This window comes from Corapipo altera, unplaced genomic scaffold, assembly GCF_003945725.1.
Source record: "Corapipo altera isolate COAL_440 unplaced genomic scaffold, ASM394572v1 51, whole genome shotgun sequence".
NCBI classification, from domain to species: Eukaryota; Metazoa; Chordata; class Aves; order Passeriformes; family Pipridae; genus Corapipo; species Corapipo altera.
The window spans coordinates 12,148,612-12,164,407 of NW_020884892.1; the positions used below are offsets into that span (position 1 = coordinate 12,148,612).

Below are 15,796 nucleotides of genomic sequence, written 5' to 3' on the forward strand. Positions count from 1 at the left end.
TTTATGTTTTTTGGTTATTTTGTACACTGCAGCATGTTTTTGAATCATAATTACTAGAAACTTCAGGAAAGATTTTAACCTTTAAGGGGAGATTTCTTAGAGAGAAGATGACATTATAATTTGGAAACTGTCCTTACAGACTCACAGACATTTTGGTAAAATCCTAAGTCCAATTACAGCAAAATACTTAAATAAAAATTTCCTTTTCACTATCATTGACAGCTGTGAGTATCAGATATAAACTTTTTATTCTGGTCCCTTTTGCTGTACTTTAGGAATTGGTGGTGGTAAGGCACAGACAGGCTGTGTGGTCCATCCTGGGATTGTGGCCGCAAAAAAGTATCTCCAGAACTGGGAATGACCTAAAATGAACTTTTAACTCCAGTGCACTGAGGATAAAAAATTAGCCACAAAAATTCACCTCATCCTGCATCTTATTTCTATTGATTGAAGTTGAAGTTCATGGTACAGTTGTTCTCTATACATGTTTTCCTCTGAACATGTAAAGTTGTATTTGATTTCAGACTCTAAGAGAAGGCATTTATAAGAGGTCTCAAAACCACTCACCCCTTTGGTTGTGTCAATAAACATAATACATAAGTTAATTTGCACATATATAACTTCATTATTTGCTTTGCAGAAACTTAAAAGTTTGGCTGTACAAATATAAACCAAGGCAATGATTGTGTAACTAAAACAACTACATTTTAAAGACTTCAAATGCTGATGAAAACAGTCATGAGTTTTTTAAAAGTTATCTTAATCTCTATCAGATGACTGATTTACAAAGTAATAAAAGGTTCATTTTTACAAAGGTTAAAGTGTCGCGGTCCGAAAGGAAGAGGGGGCAGGACACGAGGAAGGGTGCAAGCAGACCTCTTTATTCAGGCGTGTGCTCGATTCTTAAGCGACCCGCCAGGGAAAAAGGGGCAGAACATAGGGTGGGCTATCAGACAGACAAATGGGGGAGCAAATCAGAACAGGGAACAGGCAAAAGGGGGAGGAGGAAGCCTGGGCATGTGCAGTTGTGCACTGTGTAGCATGGATACAGTGAAACCACATAATAACAGTAAAGTCCATATGAAAGTCCTACCAATTGCTGTATGCTTTTCTCCACGCCTGGAACTGTTCCCATCCTGAATCTTGCTTCTCTACATTAAAGGAGTTAGAACCCCACTCCACATTTTGAGTTATCATACAATTCTTATTTCATTACTAAGACTATAAAGATGCACTCTTTAGTTAGTTTGAATTTATAAAAAGGAAAATAAGAAGTATAAAGAGATAATCAATTTCAGAGATAATGGAAGGCAGTAGAGATAAGATCATTTGTTACAACTGATAAAACTACAATGATTCTATAAAGTGTTCCTCTTCCCAGCTGACAAGTATGTAAAATAAAATAAACACGTGGAGCGTAGTTATGGCTATAAACCAGCTGAGACTGTGGTATGATTCACAACTCTTGTTGCATAATCAAGGCAAGGCCAGATGCAGTTACAATAACCATATAGATACTATATAACCATGATGATATCATTGATCCAAGCATGTGGAAGCACCGAAAGCTGGTGCTAATTAATATTTAAACTATCACATCCCCCCGAAGACACTCAGGGGAATAGTTATTCTACTCTACCCCTTCAGGTATGAAAAATGGTACAATACTTGATATCCATAGGTGCCAGCCCCAGCAGTAACTCTCCTACACACATGGAGGAAGTAGAAAACATTCACTGCCTCCTCATCTGTGATAATAGACTGAAGTCCAGCATAGTTCCTGACTTTGTCAGCCATCTGTATATTGGGACCCTGCACATGTATCCTTATTCCACTTGTATAGAAAATAACTCATCTCTCTTTCCCCACATACCTCTACATGCTGTACCATAGATCCCATTTACCTTTGCTCACTAACACCATATCTGTTATCTCAATTTGCCTTAGATGTGTTGGTGTATCCTTAGCAGGGCAAGCACCCTGTAGAAGACATTGAATCAGTGAATCCACAGGTGGAGGATGGAGGTAAATGATGTCCTACTCCAGAAGGATTGCTTTCCTACAGCAATCATATGCATGTTATTAATTCTTAACATTCGAGTTTTAACATTGTTGATGTCTCAACAATTCTCTTAGAATCTCTTATGTAACTCAGTCATTACACTACACAGATATGAAACTCAGTCAACCAAATTCATGAACTGGTTCAAAAAAAACAACCTCGAAAAAAAAACATGGATTCCTGCAGATGAAGCACTAGGGAGAGAATTGAATGAAATTAAATTTATGGTGCACCCACACGAGTATGAAAATGAGCTATGGTAGAGTTTGAAAGGTCCTTTACACTTCTCTCTCCTCTAGTACAGAGTTGAAAAACATTCTTTCTGTAGCAAATGTTTTGTCATGCAAAATTCAAATTTGTCAAACAGAAGCTCCTGTGGAGCCACAAGCAATCCCCTTGAAATACTGAGCCCTAAATAACAGTTTTTATTTCCTAAACGAGAGTTTTTGTTATTTTCTTATCTTTTATTTCCATCCAAAGGACAATGCAGTGTTCCCACTAAAAGAGGTGGTGAGAATGGAGATAAATAGGAAATAAATACAATGGATACAGATATAACTCTTAGAATGGGGAAGATATGTGTGTGTATGTGTGAGCCCTAGGGTATTCTTCCACTTAAAAAGGAGGTGGGAAGTGAAAGAAAAGAGATTTAGTGTATTATAAATAATATTTAATAACAATAATTTAAAAAAAATAGCTTCTAGCTCTAAGTTTTAGGTAATTTGCAAAAAATACAAATTAGAAAATAGTAATATTAACCAAGTTTCTACTCTTAAAGGCTCTACTTACCATGTTATTATTTCATATAGAAATCATTAAATAGATACTATCAATACAAAACAGAAGAGCTCAGAAATTCTAGATGGATAATACCTGCACTTGTTCTACACTACCATCTGTGAAAAACAGTACAACCATTCCAATTCAAGGACTATGACAGAAAGGAGTTATCTGACTTGGTTTTTGTCAACACACTTACCCTGTCCTTAAACTAGGAGTTGAATTACCAAGAACGATGTAACCAGAACATGTTATTGCCAGCAAAGCATGTGTCTGAAATTGAATAAACAACTGTGACTGAACTTCCTCCTCCTACCATTATACTCTTCAGTTCTCCAGATAAACATTGAGTTCACATATGCCTCTTGAACAAACTCATCCCAAGAGTTATGATAAACCAGTCAGCTGAATGGGGATTTGCCGTGACCTACACCACACAAAACTGGGGAGAATTCCCATTGAAGGCCTCTTGAACAGACTAGGTACCAAGGTGGAATGTGTGTGTATTTGCCCACCAGGAAACTAATGTAAGGGGGAAGAGGTAGTGAGGAAGAGTGGGAGAGAAAGGAAGGAGAAAGAAACAAGGGGATGATTAGAAGGGGAAAAAAAAAAAGCAAGAAGGACAGATGGAAAGAGAGAGGGATGAAAAATAAAAGTGTAGGACTTTTACGTATGTGATGGTTTCACTCTAGGCCTTCCTGGAGACCAGTTTGTAACCAGGAAGGAACTAGGAAGGTGATCACGGAAGTATTCCATGCTATTCCTTTACGTAACTGGAGGTCTAAATAAAACCAACAGGAGGGACCTTGCTCTCTTCCTTTCCGGTGAGGTTCGAGAATGGTGGGTCCCTGTCTCGGTCTGGTTTATCTGGAGTTGAGGCCTACAGCGACTGCTGTTATCTGCCATGCGTGAGGGGAGAGTGCTGGGCCGTGTCTAGCCATCCTCCTTGTTCAAAGGGAAGTGGTGAGATTTTGCTAATTTACCTTCAGTTGGCTGGTTGTTGAGTTTTAGATTGTGTAGACTTGTTTGGTCTTAGTACCTTTTTGTCCTTTCCCCTTCTCCCTTCCACTCTCCCCTTTTGGGGAGCTATTTAGGATTTCTATTGTGGTGTATAGTATTCTCATTGTATATATCTGTCTCATATGAAAAATATATATATTTTTTTTGCTATAGCTTTGGCTGCTTAGGTCGTTTTTTTCTTCCCTCTCTGGGAAGCAGGTCCTTGTTGTTGGGTTTCGGGGACTTGGCGGGAAGCCAACTCGAAACTTGTACAACGTAAAATTGCAGAAGAGAAAAAGGAAATAGGTACCAGCACAATACAGGGTATTGTCTAATATGTGGATATGACACATGGGATATAACACTTAACAAGATTTTTATGTCTAATTTATACTCGGATTGTCACTTTAACACTTTAACTAATCAGTTAGGCATGCTCAAATGTATTAAGCTTTATCTACGCAGGACTTATAACATGTGGGAATTCTAAAGGATGAAGTCTTTTCCAAAAGGAAGAAGAAAAGGTAGAAGCCAAGTAAGAATCTGGAGAAAGAATCTGAGAGATCATAAACAAGTCTGCTCTCAAGGCAAGAGCAGACTTAACCGAATGGACATCAGAGAAAAGAGAACTGAACATTTCAGAATTGCAGTTTCTAGAGGGAAGAATGGCTGTTTGATCAATAGAGTCATACAGCAGGTTTTCCCACTCTCACTTTAAAGTCACTAGTAAAGGAACTTCCCTGTTTTAAAAAGGTGAATCTTAGCCATTTTTTACTTTTATTTTAGAAGTTATCAGAGACACAGAAAAGATTATATTCAAAGAAGAATTTCTGCAAAGGAAGCAAAAAAAAATTTGTCTGCTTAGTAATTAACTAAAAAGGATATATTATGTCTCCTTCTTTTCAATATTTTTGTTTCCTGATATGGTTTTTGATAAGAAGCTGCAGTGATGAAGGCAAGAAAAGAGAAGTGGGGTACTTCAGAAGGATCTGTCATCAAGGGAAACTCCATGAGGATTACTGCTTACAGTAAAAATATGATATCTGCTTGAAAAGATTGCACTGTGGAACTATAGAATCATAGCTTGGAAGGACCTTAAAGATCATCTGATTCTCCCCCCTCCTGCCATGGGCAGAGGTAAATGTCATGAACTGGAGTGCTGTAGGGGGTCTTCAAAGTTTGTTTTTATTTGTGGAAAAAAATCATAGAATCACAGAATCATTTAGGTGGGAAAAGACCTTTAAGACCATTGACTCCAACTGTTAACTCAGCACTGCCAAGTCGACCTCTAAACCGTGTCCTTAAATGACACATCTACACAACTTTTAAATACCTCCAGAGACGGTGACTCCAACACCTCCCTGGGCAGCCTGTTCAAATGCTTGACAACCCCTTCAAGGAAGAAATTTTTCCTAATATCAAATGTAAACCTCCCCTGGTACAACTTGAGGCCATTTCTTCTTGTCCTATCACTTGTTATTTGGGAGAAGGTACCAACCCTCACCTTGCTACAGTCTCCTTTGAAGTAGTTGTAGAGAGCTCTAAGGTCACTCCTGAGTCTTCTTTTCTCCAGGTTAAACAACTCCAGCTCCCTCAGCTGCTCCTCATTAGACCTGGGCTTCAGAATCTTCACAAGCTTCATAGCCTTTTTCTAGACTGATTCAAGCCCCTCAACGTCTTTCTTGTAGTAGAGGCCCAGAACTGAAAACAGGATTCAAGGTACAGCCTCACTAGTACTGACATCACTGCTCTAATCCTGCTGACCACACTAATCAGTACTGATGAACAATTAATAACTCTTTGATGCACTTATCACCCACTTCAGAGCAAAATGTAAAGAGAATCTGTGATTCTTTCATCCTTCCTCATATAGAAAATAGATTAGGTTGTAGATTAGACTTCCCAATAAAGAGAAAGAGAAAGAGTGAGATTTCAGGTGAGTATTCCAGTGAATACATTGTATTAGCAAAACAAAGAAAGTTAAGTTTCTCATTTGAAAGAAAATTATATACCAGTCTTCTCCAAACTGTGATCTTGTTGGAAACAAGAAATAGTGTGATACTTTCCATTCTCTCTGTTTTTGTCTCTGTATTTTTCTCCTATTCATATGACAAGTAGACAAAGTTAATTTTTGCAAAATGAATCTTCAAACACTAGTAAACGATTACTAGACCACATCAATATACAAACTTCCTGTAAAACTTTTCAATGAAAGGTAAAGGAAGATGAGACAATCAAATTTTAAAAGTAAACCAATTAGGCCTAGATACAGTGTAGGATTTCTGGGTTTGTGACCTCTGTTTAAATATAATTCCAATTTTCTTTGCCACTCATCTATGAACGTATGCTATTGTTTATGTTGCTTGCAGACAGATGGACTATGCATTTGGCTACAGGAATGGACATATAATAAGAAAAACAGCTCCTGAAACCTGTACAGATTCAGGATTTCTTTTCAGAACTTTTTGTTTCAACACCATCCAGAAGCATTAATTAGGTCACTGGGCTGGATTCTGTACAAAATGCGGACAGAATATATTCAGTGAACAGCTCTATCCATGAATTTACAGTGCAATAATGACTACATTTTTTATATACTTTTGAAAATCTATCTATATATATAAATTTACAAGCTGAGGAGAGGTCAAGAAAATTATCTCTATAGCTAACTTTCTACATTATTATTATACTGTGTGAATAAAATAACTCATATTTTCATGAAAATACTGATGAGTCACTGGACATGAAATTCAAACTCAGAGAATCAAATCCAAAACTCTTGACTGTTCTGCAAAACTGTTGTCAGAGCAAAGTACAGTCAGATAAAGTAATCCAGCAGACTGATTAGCATTAATCAAGTAAAAGTTTGAAAACTGGTATGATTGAAACAGTACAAACAAGATATGAAGTCCTGTTCAAGGGTCTTTTGTTTCCGGATTATGTATAACCACATCTCTGGCAATGCCTCCTCCAGATACAACTGCTGACAAGGCAGGAATCCATCACTATGTCCAGTCAATTCAATAAGCCAGAATCACTAATGATGTATGAATGCATTTGTTATGCTTTTCTTAAAGCCAAGATTTTCAAAGCTAGTTTTCTAAAGTTTTGCTTAGATATTTGTTTTCAGGTGCTGTTTAACTCAACTCACATTAATACCAATAAGTAATCAGAAACTCAATTTATGCATGCTGTTTTTAAAAGCTTGGGTCTCTCATTTTTGCTTCTTTGTGTGGATGCTAATATAGGAAAAATATATGGTTTTCCTATAAAAAAATTGAAAGTTTGTTTCCTGTGCAAAATAAAAACACTATGGAGATTACGGTTTTGTTCTCTTCTACACATTTTTAACATGAGCTTAAATTGTCTTCACAACTGCGTTAACATTATTGTGTTTTATCTAACTAAAAATTATAAAGCATATGAAAGAAAAAATAAAACAATGCATACATATGAAATGGCTATAAAGACAAGATTAGGTAGGAAAATTGAGTGAATTGCAATTCCACTTGCAGTGTTCTGTATCTTGACAGAACCTGACTAATTCCCTGCTTTTGGCCAGAGGCTCCAGATTTCCATCCCCACCTTCAGGCTTGCCAAGTCTCGTTCATCTGGCAGCTCTGCCATGCATCCTTCTGCCCAGCCGAGGTATAGTGTGTCCCGCTGACAAAACAGCAATTTCTGCCATTGATTGCCAAGGGCCTCGATGGCACCTGCTCAGCCTGCAGCCATCTGACCTCCTTTCCCACTATCCCCAATCCCCTCCAGCAAACCCCACAAAGCCTCAGAGTGGGTTTAAGGTTGTCCAAGATTCTGATTCCGCTGGTGCAGCCTTCTTCCCAGGTAGCAGGTTATATATCAGTTAGCCAGCCTCACAGCAGCCCTGTCAACCCCCTTTTTGTCTTACCAGGGCTCTGTTTTCCCCACAGCTTTAAGTTCACCTGATACAGAGTGTGCCTGCTGAAATAGCACTGTGTGCACGAGTTGCTCAGCCCTGTTGTCAGGTTCACATCAGTCACAAGTTCCATTCTCTGAAAACAGCCATACAACAGCTTCAGTTCCTAGTGGGTTGTCAACAGTAATTTGTCAGTCTGTTATTTTTCATTTGGATTACAATACTTTTGAACCTAAAATTTTTGCATTTACTTGATTTCTGATTTCTAGTTGCCCAACCGCAACTTCTTTTCTTGTTCTTATTTTAGTTGGGATTCTCAGATAAATTCCAATCCAAACTACTTCACATTTAATAGCAGGAGAAATCTTTCTTTCAATTTATTGTATGACAGTGGGTACTATGTTTAAACTAGTGGCAATTACTTCTCCATGATCATACAGAATTAAGAAAGAAAACTTCTTCCCAGTGAAAAAAATGCCAAGTAACCTACGTAGAAATGAAAGCTTTTCTATTCCTGTGAAGGAAGAGATTGATTATAGAGACACGGACACCAGCCACATGCCTGCAGCTGTGTCATATGAAGCAGAAGGGCACATATTACCTTGGCTGAAGGATGGGGACTCCCTCTGCAACTTGATAAATCTGATTGATGGTACCTTGAAGCATTCTTCTGTATGTGATCTCATGCCAGTGTACTGATCACTGCTACAACTAGCTCTTATTATCGACCAGAGTCAGTACTAAAATCCTTGATTCAGCAACAGCTTCATTTACAGGTTTTCATTTGGCTTTATGGCAAATGAAGAATTTACCATAAAGAGGAGAGGGTTAAGGACTGGTTTAAAATGTCTTAATGTTTCACATGTAAATAATTGTTAATTAACCAAAACTCCATTAGGAAGTTAATAGTAGACAATTAATTTAAATGGAAATGTTCTTGCTACTTCTCAGTTTTGTCAAGGCGCAGTACAGGCAGCATGTTAAATCACCACATTTTTCCAACAAGCTATTTGAAATCTGTGGCAGCCGGATTTGATTGATGCAGTGTACCAGAGAGCATAAGTATTGCAGAAAATGCTATTTCAGAGTTCAAAGCAGTTGAAAAATTGCTGTTTAATAATTTAACAGTGAAATGAAAATAATGTAAAGAAGATTACCCATGGTCTTTTATTGGGTGTTATTCATAGTAACATTCTCATTTCTAGACCTGTTTTTTTTCAAGTTATATTTTTAATCAAATTCTTTGAATGAAAGCTTTGTTCTTTTTAGTGAGAGTGAGGCCAGAGGGGGGACCTCTTCTAAAAGAACAAACTATCTTGTTGAACAATATGGCAGAACTAAAATTTGCTCTGTGTATCTTACTTTCCTTTTGTTTCTGTCACAATGATACACAAACAATTCAGCAAAAATCTCTGTCCCTCTGGAAGCTATTGTTTTCTTTGTGTGAACTCTTTAAAAGCACTTGCAAACATTCAGCTACATCCTGTTTTAATATAGCACAGATGAGAAGTGGACTACTAGTATAACTATTACATTTCAGTGTTTCTCCTGTGCCCAGGGCTTCCTTTACACTCAAGATGAGTTGCTTTGCCAGAGTACAAAATGTCTCTTACACATGCCCATTTCCACCCAGTTACAGTTCTCCTTCCAGAAATCCTGAAGAACAGGAATCCCAGGACATTTGAAATATAGTAAATTCAGACTGCAAACCCTTATATTGGACACATAAAGTAATAGATTCTTGTGTCAATAGCATCCACATCTCATATTTCCAGGAAGATCTAAAAATTATTTAAATGCATATCTTTGAAAAAGCAAAACATAGTATTATTTGTTTGCAGTTTTTTTCTGTACAACTGCCTCCACTAAAATAAATATTCAAAGCTTATCACGTAGCTGGACAATCTGGTGAAATATCAGTTCTAAGAATTTCCACAATTGTTCAACAAATTGTTCAGTTTCAAATGTTGATTAATCTATTTGAATATCCTGGCTAATGGAAATCCAGTTTTCAATAGAGATTATTTGCTAAATCCTCTCTATATTTGAGAATACAAACACAGGTTGCAAATGTATTTGGGTCATTGTCTCACCCTATAATTTTTGCAGTATTTAGTATACCTGGCCTGATCCTTTTGCTTGCTATCTAAGCACAAAAGAACAATTTCCATAAGAGTAATAATTCATGTCAGAGTGTTTTTAAATTTGAACTGGTGAAAACATTCTGTAAACTAATTCAGACATTATTTTACTTGACAATAAGTTTATTGATGAAACTGATATAAATTGCTGGAATTCCAAACACAGCTGTAACAATGGAGATTTTTTTGCTGCAGTGCAAAAATATCCCCTACTGTGCAAAAATATTCACTAAGACATTACAAGATTAAGCCAGTCTAGAGCTGTTGTTTAAAGAAAATCACCATCAGTCACTGCTTTTTTTACAGAGTCTGGAACAGCATTATCTAGCAACCTCTAGTAGTTTGATGCTGCTCAGAGATTGGAGGGTCCCATTCATTACATCAGTCGTTCTAGATTCATGTTTTGGCTCATTGTGCTCTCTGATTCCAGAATCTTCCAATTTCTAAAAATCTTCCAGTTTCTAAATACATTTTCAGTAGGTTTTCAAAAAATTTTCAAAGAACTGTTTTTTTTTTTCTTAGTTCTCATCTTCTGTCTTCCTATATGCTGCAGATTTACTTCTGTAAAATAAAATTAAGAATACAATTTTATATATTTTGTTTATGTATGGAAGGTTATATTTGAAGAAACTTTTGCTTTCTGTTTAAAATGAAATAAAAGAATAAACCTTCTTTCCAGTCAAAATACAAGATATCCAACATATAAATTGCAAAGCTGTTTTCTCAGTTCTGTAAGCAGCAATGTATACAGGTAAAGCAGTGCATGTGCAGCAGTCTGAAAATATCAAGCTGCAGAGTACCTCGTATGTTAATCTGACATAAAGTGAAATCAAGCAGCAGCCAGCAAATACTTATTCTTATCACAGATGTTATAGCATATCTTACGGTTGCTAACAAATAGCTTACATTTTCTTGTAAAAGAAATAGGGAGAAAACACGCTGACCTTTTTAACGGACAATAGAATCACCTTCTACTGGGAATATTCACACATTTAAATTTACCAAGGCATTTAGTTGCTGTCCTGGAACCATGTCAACATGTCTAACTTCTTTCTGTATTAAGTACATTGGAAACACTGCCCCAGAAATTACTTAATTTTTAAAAAGAGACGAAAACAAACTTAAGGAATTCTAAATAGGGGTTGTCAAAGGGCATATACCACCTTGTGTTTCTTAGTCATGTATGACAAAACACTGAGAAACATGATCAGGGAACAGATCAATTTAAAAGAATCACTGATTTAAATGAACAAGAAATACTATCCACAGCATTACCCACCATAGGAAATTATTCAAGATTTTAATTAAGAATAAGCCTTATAGAAAATGAATCAGAGAGTATAAAACCAGTTGCTCGTAAATCACATTTTTTTACATTGAATTTCTTAAAGAATTACATGCTGGATTTTTTAACATCAATTCTTGGAATCCCAAAACAGTAATAAAGTTCATTTTTGAAGAATTCCATTTGTCATTTTCCCTATATAAACTCTACAAAGCATTCCCATAATGTGAACTCCTTCTTATTTAATTAATGTCTGTTTAAATCAAAAGGAATTGCTAGTTTGGGATTTGGGAAGAAAAATAAAAAATTGTTTATGTTGACAAAGATAACTGTACTGTGCAGAAAGCAGATGCGAAGTATTTTATTCTGATTTTTTTTAAGACAATACATCAAGGTTTTGTAAACCCGTACCTACTAAATGGGCCTTTTGAAGCTGAGACTAGGCAAAGCCACCGAACTGTGAATTAGCATGGGAATTTAATCACTGCTGTGGTATATGCGGGTGTGTGTTCTTCAGAAAGCTGTGAAGAACTTTTAAATGCCTCATATTTTACATCTGCAGAAATAAGTGCTGATTTACTAAATTACTGATAGTTGTGAAATATTCAGTTAATGGAAGAGAATTACAAAATTACATTTTCATGGTCAGCCTTCGTAAATGAAGATTTGGGAAAGGTCATTACCCTTCGAGCCTGCGCAGTGGATTTTTTAGGTGAGACACAGTGTGCGCTGAACTGAGCCCACCCTTTAATCCTAAGGTTCATCTGCCGGGGCCAAGCGAGCTCGGACAGTGGCAGTGAGGTCCTCAGGACGTAGGTTTGTTTAGAGTGACCTTCTCTTAGATGGATGGCCTTACAGGGCTGCTGAGCTCCATCTGCCTGGAGGAGTTCCCCGACCGGGAATCGAACCCAGGCTGTGGCGATGAGAGCGCCGCATCCTAACCACTAGACCACCAGGGGGAATTACAAAATAACTTTGAAATTATAGTATAATTTGTTTTGAAAGAATCCTGCTGAGTTTACCCAGATCAACCAGCCTGCTTGAGCAGGGTCAGTTATAGCAGATTGCCTCAGATGTTGTTCAGGTTTTGAATATCTCCACAGATGGACACTTCACAACCATTCTGGTCAACATGTGCCAGTGTTGTACCAACCTCACAGTTGGTTTTCTTGGATTCAGATTAAACTGCCTATTTTTTAATTTGTGGCCGTTGTCTCTCCTACCACTTGGTAGAAGTGAGAGGAGTCTGCCTACTACATCTTCAATTCTCCCATCAGGTGATTATAAGCCTGGGTGATAACCAGGTCGAAGAGTCCCACCTCACTCAACCTGTCCACTCCAGTATCCTAATAATTTCTGTGGTGGCCCTTCATTGGGTGTGCTCCATAAAAGTCCACATCTTTCTTGTACTGGGACGTGCAGAAGTGGCACGGCACTCCAGACATGTTTCATCAGGGCTGAGCAGAGGAAAAGGACGACCCTCCTCAGCTGCTGGCAACAGCCCAGCAGGCAGGTTGTTGGACTTTTTTTTCTTCACAGGAACATTGCTGGCTCAAGGTCACCCTGTTGTCCACCAGGACCCCAAGTTTCATCTCTGCAAATCTGCTTTAGAGGCTGTGTAAAGTGTGTATTAGTGCACGGGGTTATTCCTTCCCAGGTGCAGGATTTTACTTTTCCCTTTGTTGAGCTTCATAAGATTCCTGTTGATCCATTTCTCCAGCCAGTCTAAATCTATGTGAATGGCAATGCAACCTTCTGGTGTCAACATACATACAGCTTATCTCACTTTTTAAATCTCTGGATTTTAAGGGATACATCTCTGAGACATTACTATTTACCTAACTTGGAAGATAGTCAAGTTTTTGGACTACTAATCCAAGGCAGTAATCTATGTTACAATTGTTAAAGTTGCATTGTTTTAATCTTATTCAATGTCCCTGTCTGTATGCAGAAGCTCTGAACTCTTCCCTTACCTAAATCAAGATTACTGAGCCTAGCATAAAGCAGAGCTTCAGCTGTGTTCCAAGACATTGTGGGGGGCAAGAACAACCCTGCCAAAAAAAAGAGCTGACTTTTGTATTAGTCTGGAAATTACAGTAATCACCCAGAAAATGGAGAGGTCTGGTCTCTTGACCTTTTCACTCCAAAATGATTTATACCAGTATTTCTCCTTCTTCAGACAGTCTCGTGTTTTCCAATAAAACCTTGACCAAATAAAAAAAATACAAATCAAGAAAGAAACTTAGCAGTAGAGCTGAGGTCTGTCCTTTTTTGATTTTTTTTTTTTTTAACAGGTTTCAGCCTCTAACTAGATATTTCTCTTCTCTTTCCGTGATAAATGAACTCTCAATGGTTACTTGATAAGCTATTATTTAGGAAACACTCTAGAAAAATATTTTGGCTGCTTTTAAAATGAGGCAGGCCTATAACTAGTCTTCATTAAATGACATTTGAGTACTACAGAAGTGATACCTCCTGGAAACCATACTTAAATCCTACTCAATATATGCACTTGCAGAGAATTACTTCAGCAGTATGTTCCAAGGGGATAAGCATATTCATCTTGAAAACACCATAAACTTTCAAGGAAGCCAACCTTTAAGTTCCAAAATTGAATTCAACAGTACTGATATAGATAGCCCTGCATTTGGCCTTTCCTATTGATTAATGCTAGGTCAGCCCTTCCACAGTATATTCATCTTTTTGGGTTGCACTTTGGAAGCACTGTCTGTTTCTAAATGATTGCGTGGGAAGCACAAAGGTCTAACCCTGACTTTCTTGGAGCATTACTCAGAGGAGAATGTCGAATTAGTCTCTGTGGATTTCACCTGGAGTTCGAATTTATCAGATGCAGCTCTTTATCTTCTTGCCTTGGGATTTAGGCCATTGTCAATATTTAACATCACTTTTAAATGTAAGGAGAAAAAAAAAATCATTATATATATCACAAGCCAAGCAAATAAGAAATGTCCAGAATACTAAAATATTAATTATTTTCTGATTCAGAACATAACCTTGTAATACTTACCTAATAGTTTTGACCTTTCTTATACTAGTATCATCACTATTGTTTTTATAACCAGAAGTTTCACAGTGCCAAATTTCATGTTTTTTTCTTGATGTATTTAAAGTTCACTATTAAGTTGAAGCAAATAAAATGTAAAAGTATAGCAAAGAACATTGAGGGAAATAATGGCAATTTATACGATAGGAGTAAAGTCTATAAACCCATGAACATGTCTAAACAGCCAGGTCTTCTCTTCATAAACCTACATGCTCAGTCCTGCAACAGTAGAACTTCAAATATATTAAAAATTAAATTTAATCTTAAATGTTGCAGAATTGTTTTGGATCTCTAGTTTATCACTGTATAAGTCTGTATTCATACATGTTCATACTTCTTGAAAAGGTACATGAAAATTGTGGGAAAACTTGTCCTTCTCACGGAACGCTGTCAAGAACTGAGAAAGTTCTGGAGACTGCAGAATGTGGTTGGGTGATGAAGAGTCCTAGTACAGTGCTGAAACCCATGTCTGAAACGATGGAAGATCTTGCCAACCCACGGGGCCTTAACAGAGTTTGCTGCTACTCAGGAAAATTACTAAAGCTATGATGACTTGGAGACGGCATGCCCATCTGAAAGGACATAGATAAAGAAGGAGACATTGTGTGCCAACCTTTTGTTCTGTTCTGTCTTCCCCAGTTGCAGAAAGTGGCAAACACTTATAGCAGGTAAGTCAACAATTTACAACTGCAAACTTTAGCCAGAAATTGTATTTCAGTCAATGTTCTTTGTTATCACCCATCTCTGATGGCTTTTTTCATTTTCCCAAGCAGACTCTGATACATGGAACGACCTGCCAGGACTAGGTTTGCCTATGCCAAGAATTCTCATATCTCTACCTGTGCTCCTTTCACTGCAATACTCACATAAAAGCAATCAACTTTTAATAATAAAACCAGCTGAATTGAGCTTATAATTTTAATTATTTGTAAATGTGAAAAATGTTTTCAAATTATTCAAAACAATTAATTTTTGCGCATAGCTAATCAGTGTAACTAAATACTAGTACTACAGTCACTGTCATCTGCTTTCTTTCCTTCCTATCTGCTGTCTTCAAAGGGCACATTTCAAATTAGATGGTAATTCCTCATGGAAGCTTTTCCTCATGTACAAGTCTTCATCTTCAAAGGGTCAATTCATTCTGTATAGGCAGAAGCTATTTTTTTAAATGCAGAAGCAAGTCTTTCAGGATCAGAGAATAAAGAAAAGATATATGAACATATTTTTTCCTGTAATGATAATTCGGTGCTGATTCCAGAAGAATATACTAGATACTTATCCTTACAGTATCAGCTCTTCCTATTAGCAAAGATTTTGCTTTGGCTTTAAAATTTGAAGTTGTAAATATTTTTTGGAATATACATATTTATGATGTGTCAGTGGAAGAACTATTCACATGGCAAAAATCATTTTCATAAAAAGAGTTGATTAATAACTTTGGATGAAGTCTCAAAAGTATGTATATAAGCCCTCAATTTATAGGAGCCTCACTTTCTATTCCTTTTATCCTTCACAGAATGACTCCACATAAGACAATTTCCTGATGTCTTTGTGTGTACTCTCCTCAAAG

At 37.0% G+C, this 15,796-nt stretch overlaps 1 long non-coding RNA gene across 1 annotated transcript; it reads right to left on the reverse strand.

Annotated features, from left to right (window-relative positions):
- Nucleotides 1–10,410: 10,410 nt before the first annotated feature.
- Nucleotides 10,411–12,267, reverse strand: LOC113948267. The gene is made up of 3 exons (XR_003528071.1): nucleotides 12,185–12,267; nucleotides 10,822–10,930; nucleotides 10,411–10,438 (listed from the first exon to the last, which is right to left on the reverse strand). It is a non-coding gene; the product is annotated as an uncharacterized LOC113948267 (long non-coding RNA).
- Nucleotides 12,268–15,796: the final 3,529 nt, after the last annotated feature.